Here is a 9,453-nt window from a genome sequence, read left to right on the forward strand (position 1 = left end):
CCAACAGTAATAAATGAGTTGTTGCAACCTGCCCTTTTCTGCTCCAGCGATCTGCTGTCTTTGTAAACAGGAAACATCGTGTAACTTGGAGAGGACTACATGTGATAACGCTGAAGAATGATCAGAGAGTAAACTGTGAAACCACTGTGGTGTCTGTTGAGGAAAACCTACAAGCTGTCAAGAAGGCTCTGGACATTTTGTGATACAATCTATCAATTATCCCAGCTGAATGCCTGTGTTTATAAAGGGTATTTTTTTGTCCTTGTTGTAATTCTGTGCCATCTCAGGCTTACAGTAAGCCACCTGGACAGCATGAACGTGCAGGTTAATTTCAGGATAATATATTATTCTGTATAATAAAAACAAGTTGTCTGGTTGTTTTTAGTGAATTTGTCTAAGCCTGTTCCCATGGGCTCCCCACCTCCCAGGGAGAAGCTGTAGTCTGCTCTGTTTCATCATCGCTTTAGTGGCATTTCCTACCGAGATGAGTGGCACCGAGACAGTTTCCAGACGTGGTTATTTGTTCTCTTTGACCTGAGTGACTGCTGTTTTCTAAGCCGTTTGCAGTGTCAGTCCTGTGATTTGACGCTTAGACTTCTCCAGTTGGGGATTAAAACGCTGCATCTTTCTTTCAGGCTCCTTATTAATTTTCTAGAGGCAGCTACAATAAAACTATTCCAGGGTCTTTTCATTCAAATGTCTTCCTGCTGCAAATCAGACCAGTTTCATCTATTTCACATAACTCTACGGGCTACTTTACAACACGCTACAAACCTTCTAGGTTTTCCAGACCTCCAGTCCCAATTATGTACAAAGCACTTAACAATAATCACTACTTTAGGTTTGTCTTTTTTTCCCCTGTGCCTAAGGAAGAATTAATAAACTTTCTTCCCAACTCTGCCTGCAATCTTCATAGGCAGATCATGAACTGCTTACAGCCCCCAATATTTCCCTCCTTTGAATTCTTCCCATTGTTTGTTTGTCAGTTCCCTTCCCAAAGTAAATATTTCCATAAAAATTTAATCTTAAATGTAGTGTTTGAAGTGAACTAATGTCCCACAGAGAGAAGAGCCCAGAGCTCATTGGACAACAATTTCCTACTGTTCATATACAATCTAAGCCCCAAAATGCAGTGTGTGCTTTTAAAGTCACCTTCAGCTCTAGTTGGGCAATGTATTGTCAGCCTCCATCTTCAAGCAGCTGTCATCTTAAGCTCCAGAATAACCTCATATGACTTGAAGATTTCAGTTCACCATTTCCACTCTGTTACCAGAAAAAAAAAAAAGTCCTACAGCCTAAATAAAGCAATTCTAAATAAAGTGATTCTTGAGTGCTTTTGGTATTTTGTCCACCTGGGTATCTTTTGAGACGTTCCTGTACTCTATAGGAGCTTGCACCTCAGTGATGTCCCTTGGCTCCCTGTGGAGTGCTGGAGCTCCCATGAGGTCTCCCCTCAGCTCCTCTGCTCTGGGCTGAACAAACCAAACCTCCACCTCTTTTCTCCCCTCTGTTCCTGAGGAGGCATCTTGTGTTTGCAAAGGCAGCTCAGTTTCAAAGGAAAGCACACCTCTTCCTGCCAGTTTTGTCAGCTTCTGATGACAGCCTCATCTCTTGGCACAGCACGGCCGGCCTGCAGCAAGAGCAAGGCTGAGAGCAAACGTCTGGGTACTGCGGCATGTCGGCACAATGAACTGGAAGGCATTTTGGCTTCGAGTTGGGAACATCCTTCCCAGCACTGTTTGAACAAACACACCTACTCAGCACCAGGTGTGCTCCTATAAACACTTCCGCAGGATGCACCCCGGCACTCACCCCATTGACTGACAGCCCTGCCATGGTAACAACACCCAGGAAGCTGATAAGGATCTCCAGGCCTTCCATCGAAGCATGTTGAGGAAGCCCAAGTGAGTCAACAGTAAGCTATGACTCCACACAGGGTCTCCATACTTGATTTGTTTGTCTCTCGCTTACCAAAAGGGTAGGAGTACTCTCTTATTGTCTCTAATGAGTTTTTGATCAAGCTTTTATAACAAGGATAAGAAAGTAAATAATCTCAGTTCTAAAACATTCTCTTCCTCTTGATTTCATTTTTTTTCTACATGATTTAAGAGTGCCCAAGGGAAAAAAAAATTAATTCAAAACCCATTTTGGATTCGTATTTTAGGAATATGCAGTAAAGTTATGAGATGTGGCATGTTATGAGTTTCTACTGATTCAAAAGTGAGTTTCCAAAGGCGGAGTGAAGCTGCACAAACAAATTCCCTTAGCCAGTGCAAGAGGAATATTTATATATCCTATGTGCCTCTGTATGGAGTCAAAAAGATGAAAGGGAAAATAAAGCTGTAATCCCATAATACTCACTTAAAGCACAGACAACACAATAAATTAGTTCTCTGGGAGTTAATTCAAAGAAATTTCTGCACAGGAATATCAAGGATAGGAATACTGAAATATCACGCTTCCCAAGAACCTGCCACATACTTGAAATTTCAGTCCACCCAAAATGATTGTGATAAATGAATATCAGATATAGCCATCTGGTATAACTGTATGTTCTAAACAAATGACTTGGTGTGCTCCCAAAACAACAAGGTCAGCAGCCTGTTGGATTCTGCGGAGTTTTACGATGTAAAGAAAATTGAAAACAAAAGCAAGCTGGAGATCAAAGATGACCCTGAGGTTGATGGACTTTAGCATCCATACACAACAGGGCTCCAAGGGAGCTGGAGGGGTCATCTGGTGCATCTGCCTTCTCCTGGACAGGGTCTGACTCCACTGCACCATTCTAAAAGGACCACAGTGAAGAAACCCCTTGATACACTTTGTGAGTGTTCAGTCACAAAGAGCTCTTTTTTCCCTCTGGTAAGATTGCTTTAATGGAATACAGTACTCCAGACCCCAAAGGATTCCTGGTTGCAAGTGCGAAAATGGAGCTTTGTGAGGAGAAAAGGCTGTCACATTCCCATATGCTCATCAACACACTTGAATTGGGACATCCTGCCTGTCCTGAACTCTGTTGACAGGTTGCACTAACATTCTTTGGCCTACAAGCTAGAAGACATTTAAAGCACTGACAGTGGGGACAAAGAAGCCATTGACTTCCCTGTCATGGCCTGAGACCACAACCCATCCTCAGCTGTGGGAAACCAGAGCACCACTTGGACTAATGCAGATAATCTTTTTTTATCATTTTTATTATTTCTGTTTGTGTGTATTTGTGTTTTTTTCTTCCACACTGACATACTGACAAAGAAAAAGACCTAAGGACTTTATATTTTTTAATGCCCTGTAGGGATAGGCTGTATTTTTATGAGGAGTTTATGTGGTTTGGATCAAAAATCAATGAGGCAAGTGGTTTTGAAATCAGAACAAATTACTATGTTGTTTGAAAAAGCATATCTTTCCTTTCTTTTGAAATGTGCTTGTTTCTCTTGACTGTTTTTCAGTTTTTCTCTATTGAGAGCACAAGAAGAACTGACTGGAGATTTCTAGCCAATATAATGATGCATTGTCCCATAAGGAGAATATTTTTATTATTGTTATTATTATTCCTTAGTCTTTATTTGCCTTCTGGGTCAATATAGATGACCACTGAGTTCAATGACAAGTCAGTGAGGGTTTATGCTTACATGCTTTGAATTGCATTCCTAAAGCTTTTAGTGTTTTTCTTTGCAGTACAAATTTAGATGGAGGTTTGGGTAAATCTGAACAATGCAATTAGAGCCCCAAAGCAGTTCAAAAACAAACAGAAGTCCTCAATATCAAAAACAAGATTGCTTTACTACTCATTGACTCTTTTATAGGCATCTGGACTAATCCATTAATGGCCCCAGAAGTAAGTTAGTGACATGATATGGCTACCTGCAAAGGCATGACTCATGTACCCTCCTTAGACCTGTGCTCCAGAGTGATCGTCACTACAATTGCATTCCATGATCTATGTTTTAATGATCTTTAAAGTACAGTCTGGATAAGAAGGAGCTCTCAGGATGCTTTCTATCAGGTGCTCCATAGTAGTAAGTCAAGCTCAAAAGTCCATGATAGTAGTTAAATAAGATTAGCTGAATATCAGGTTTCTTTAAGTCTTTGGACGTTTTGGGGTCAGTTTTTCAAGATCTTTCTCAGGCAGTCTAGGCATTTTTTCAATGAATGTGAATATTGACACATAATTGTTTGCCTCCATTGCTGAAGATTCAAAGGAGACACTGCATGTTGCATGATTCATAAGAAAGGCACCAGAGCTGGCAAGATCAGACCTTCCAACACATTAATTGCCCTATCAAATATATGAGATTTATCAGACAGATCAGAGCACAACAAGCAGTGACAGACCATGACAAGCAGCAGTGGGAAAGGAGTCACAACACCAAATCAGGGTGGGAGAGAAATGAAATGACACAACCACCCTGTCTATGATTGTAAACACACTAATCACTGCTGTTAGTACCATAACAGTTTCCAGCCTTAGGAGGATGAAGTGATACATAGCTTGATTCATTTCTTCCCAAAACTTCAGCCTGCCCCTACAAACACTCCTTGGCTGTGCACAGCGCCTGAAAAGATACAATCAGAATAGACCTTTATTGTCTCTCATGGCTGAAATGCCAGCTCCTTCTCAAGGGACGAAAAGCAACTAATCTTGAACTAATTCACCCCCTTCCCCATCTTCTGGACCTGATAAGTCGCTTTGTACCGAGTGGACAGGAGCCTTTCATGCAACACAGCACACTCCAAGTTTCTCCTGGCAGCTCTTGGCTCAAGGGGTGAATTTAGTATGAAATCTGCAGGGTAAAGAGTTTAGTGAGAAATCTGCAGTGGCTGCATGATGTTTGCCATCCCGCTCAGTGGGAAGCACAGAGCCTACACTGGCATGACACAAGGGTCTGGCAGCTGCTGGTGCCTGCAAGGACCTGTTCCATTGCCACTGCCATGGCCAGCAAAGCATGTCACTTCTTGCAGAAAAGGGCTCCTGGCTCTATTTCAAACCCCTGTCATTGCTGACAGCAATTCACACACCAAAGCAAATGCTGAGACAGTGCTCAGATCAGTGCCTTCCCCTCTATGTGTACGTGCATGTGTTTATGTTTTAGTGTTAGCTACACCTTTTCTTATCTGGATCCAAAAGCTGCATACAGACACACATACGCACGTAGATACTGAGTTCAGGGTCTTGCAGTCTCAGATGGAATCAGAAACTTCTCTCCAAAAGCAGATGTGTCCTCCAGGCACCTCATCATTATGCACTGTTGCCTACATTGTGCATGTTGCTGCTGATAACCAGTTTTAGCTGGGGAAAGCACCATCAGCCCAACCCTATTCTGCTCCATCATGCTGCTCCATGACTCAAGGGAGAAATTCCCCTTCCCTGTATCTCTCTGGATCAATATTTCATTTCCTTGGGATCTAGGATGTAGGGACAGAACAATCCTAACTTGTGATACCAGCCTGTCCTCTTCATATACATAAGTAGCTTTTCATAAAGAAAGAAAGAGAACCTTATTAAAAGTACTGCATAAGACTGACCCTTGTCACTTTTTTTGCTAAGGTTCCTAAAACTTTCTACAAATATTTCTAATTTTCTGATTTCTCTGTACTTTATCACAGAGGCTTGAACTGAGCCCTCAGATCCTCATTCCCACCATGCCAAGACAATACTTCCACTGAGCTCCATGCTTATGTGATGAGAGGGTGCAACACAGAGTTATCATCGGGCCGTCCAGTTCTTAGTCATGGGAAGCACATGTCAGAATTTGGCCCTCTCTGTACTCCTTAAATACTCAAAGGAAAGGAAGTAATTTCTGCTGCTCTTTGCACTATTTAGGGGGTACTATGTGTCCCCAGAATGAAAATCTGACCTTCGATAACACTGGGAGCAGAGGACATAGACGTGCACTTGCCAAAAGCGCTACCTAAAGTGCCTGAAGTACATTAAATATAACAAAAAGTATATTCACTTATTAGGTGAGTTCTCTTTGGCCAATGAAAGGGACTCAGCATCATCCAACTAGCAGTTTTTCTTCTTGCACAACTTGCAAATTCACTTTGCAGCAATAAATCTTGATAGTTGTGTGCATTTTGCAACCTATGTTGCCAGTGACAGATTTCTAGAGGCAGGTCATATGGTCACTGTCTCCATCTAAAAGAATTATATGTAACCCAGGTGAAACCATCTGTTCCTGGAGAATTTCATTTCCAGTTTTCTCTCCCGATATTTTCCCTTTCCATAAAGGAAAGCCAAGTATGTGAAGGTGGGAAGTCCCAGGTGACACTCCTCTGTTGCCTAGCTGTCCAACAAATTGTATTTAGAAGGGAATTAACCGCCAACAACTGATAGGAATTGAGCTGCCTCCAAACTCATTTACTTCCAATTATTTCATCACACTGCATGCTAGTATTCACAATTGACTAAAACCAGTTATTTTTCCTACTATTATACCTTCATTGCCTTTCTCACAGAGGCTGGGGACTTCAGATCATTTTCACTTGTACCTGAAGACAGCATTGGCTGTGATCTGTGATGACAGAACCTCATGCATGTACAGCCCAGGAACACACAGGGGAGTGGAAGTTTTCCTACCCTGGCTGTCAGTTTCCATTGGTGTTTATTAAATACCCATGGAAAAAGCATGTCCTCTCCTGTACTACATAATCTTCAGACTGTGCCATTTCCAGCGTACACTCCCATGTATGTTTTTCTTCTATTTATATACCTTTTCAGCAAACAGTTGTGATTCATAGAAATGAGTTCCAGGAGACAGGGAAGTTATATATGCAATTCTCCTTTCAGGGTCTGATTACTTCTTAAGAACTTTCAGCCATAGCTTTATTTTCTCCCCCAAAACCAGGAGGAATGAAGTGGACACAGGTTCTGTTTCCTTTGCAAGTGTAAATTGTAGTTGCCTTGTGAACGAGAGTTTGTAAAGCGAGTACCATTACACTGCTTATGGAGAGAGAGGAATACACCACTGACATCCAAAATGTGAGCATCTGCCCATCTGAGAGTGGCACCTGTCCTCACTGACTGAGAAATTTTCATCCAGGTTAGGAGGGTTAGTATCTGGCATGCCTTAGGGAGATGGACAGGATTCCTATACCAGCATTTTGAATGAGCACAGAGGTAATTATATATGTGCATCCTTTCAGCCTAAAGATATTACCAGGAATCGCACGTTCACATTTTATTTCTGTCCCCAAGATACAAATGGGAATCTTTTCATCAGCCTCAACAAGCCTTGAGTATTTTATATCTCCCAAATAATCATAGCTATTTCCCTTCTGATTTTCAAGCAGAACAGCACTCTCTGTCAGCTATCCAAAAGTTTACTACTATCTGCAAGCCTCTGCAGATCCCAGCCACAACTGTCTTTCACAATTCCACCTATGCATCTTTGACATCTACAGTTTTTAAAGAGCAGATACAGCTCCTTAAAGGCTGCTGAGACATCCAAGCTGCACCCAGGGGCTCTGCCATTCCCAAGGTGCGCAGTTTCCCTTTCCAAGAGCTGTCTCTTCTGCATACTCCTTCTGCATGGGACAGCTCCAGCATGGAAGGGTTCCAACTCATGCAGAAAACAAAAGGCAGGCACATCTGGCAGAAGAGCTGCAAGATGCTCATAAATCTTGGCTGATCATGCTGTTGCTGTGACGTACTGCGAGGGTCCCTTTGAAGAGCTGCGCCCAGCTGTAATTTGATATACCCAGTATTGCTTGTATCAGTCACAAGCAGAATTTCAGTACCCCACAAAAGCTTTTTGGCTCTCAGAGGGCTGAGCCCTTGCCCTTTCCTTATTCTCCATCTCCTTGGGTGAAATTCTCACAGGGCAGGAGAGGAGCCCTCCCCGCTCACCACCACCACAAAAACATATGAGGTATCAAAAGAAATAAAGGCACCAACCACACTAATGAACACTGGGGCCTTCTGGCGTCTCTGTAACCCTTCTAGACTGAATCACCTTTTTTTTCTGATGCTCAGCAGCCTGAGGAGGCAAACCACACTTGCTCACTGCTTAGATATCAATGGCCTATTCTACAAAATGCTAAAAGGGTTGAAATGTGTCAACAAGACACTCCCACCAGGACTTCTGAGCCAGGCTGCTCTGAATAGTCCAAATTGTTTTTTAAGACATGAGGTGGCCTATGTTTATCACAGATCTTTATGAGCTTCATCTATGCTACAGGAAAAAATACGGTTGAATAAATTTGAAGATCTGACTTTGCAAAAGTATTAGGCACTGCCTGGCTGGCATTTATTGACATGTTAACATATCTCAGTCTTCCATCCCAACCACATCCCATACAAGACTGGTCAAAAACTGGGAGGATTATTATGCAAAAAATGTCCAGTTTCTTAGAGTTTCTTGGAAGAAAATTCAAAATTCCCATGAGAAATGTAATCCAGCCTTGGAAATGTGAAAGATTTCAACAAATTGTTATACCCACAGACATTTCTGTGCGTGAAAATGAAACAGTTTTGTTGTGTATACAAGTGGGAAAGATGGGTAAGTAAAGAGTAATTAAAATAAAAGTAGGTGAATAAAAGCCAGAGAATAAAAGGCAGGTAAATAAATTATAAAATTCTACTGATTCAGACACTGAGATGGGCACGAGATGTAATTCAGTGATTCAAAGTTAAAGATTTACTGAGAAAATCAGGGCACCATTATCCATTTACCATGGACTCCATCCTTTACAGCCCTTAGAAAGATACTCTGTGCTGCCTCCTCTTATTTAAGTACTAAGTGAATATAATCTATTATTGTTAATAAGGTGATTAGGCCTTGCAAACTCAAGACCCTTATAAATATTTCCGAGGGCTGGAAACTGATGTTGATACAATCAACTGGGCTGTGACAACAGAACAGGCACAATATCAATGTTGTCTCCATGGAAAACAATATACCCTTTTTATTTTTACCTCAGTTTAGCAAGGACTGGAATACTGGATTCCTCAAAGTCTTTCAATCCCAAATTTCAGTGGTCTACAAACAGATCTGATAGACATGATTTCAGCATGTTCTCCTCTTCACCTCCCACACACCTCTGCTGACTTCAGAGAATTCGCTCAGAATTCCATCCCAAGCAAAGACAACCAACTCCACCTCACATTTTAGCTGAAACAAACAGCTGTGATTACTTCTCTCTATAGCTCTTGCCCTCCAAGGGGTGACTTCCAGACCACCCCTTCAATGGAGCTTTCCACCCCATTTAACTTTCTGACTTGTTTGTATTTTTCTTCAGAATGTGTTAAGCAAATATATATGGATAAACAATATTTTCCTCTGAGCCAACAGTTTCATTTGGGTCATTGGTGCCTTGTGTCTTTCCAAAGACAAGAATGTTAAAAATACATATATGTGAAGAATGGCTGCTCTGTTCTGAGATGACAGAAGAGAGGCTGTGCCAGTACTCCAGCTTTCCAAGTTTTATAGACCATGTGGGCTGTGGTTGAGATCA

The sequence above is a fragment of the Coturnix japonica genome, chromosome 4, assembly GCF_001577835.2.
Source record: "Coturnix japonica isolate 7356 chromosome 4, Coturnix japonica 2.1, whole genome shotgun sequence".
NCBI lineage: Eukaryota > Metazoa > Chordata > Aves > Galliformes > Phasianidae > Coturnix > Coturnix japonica.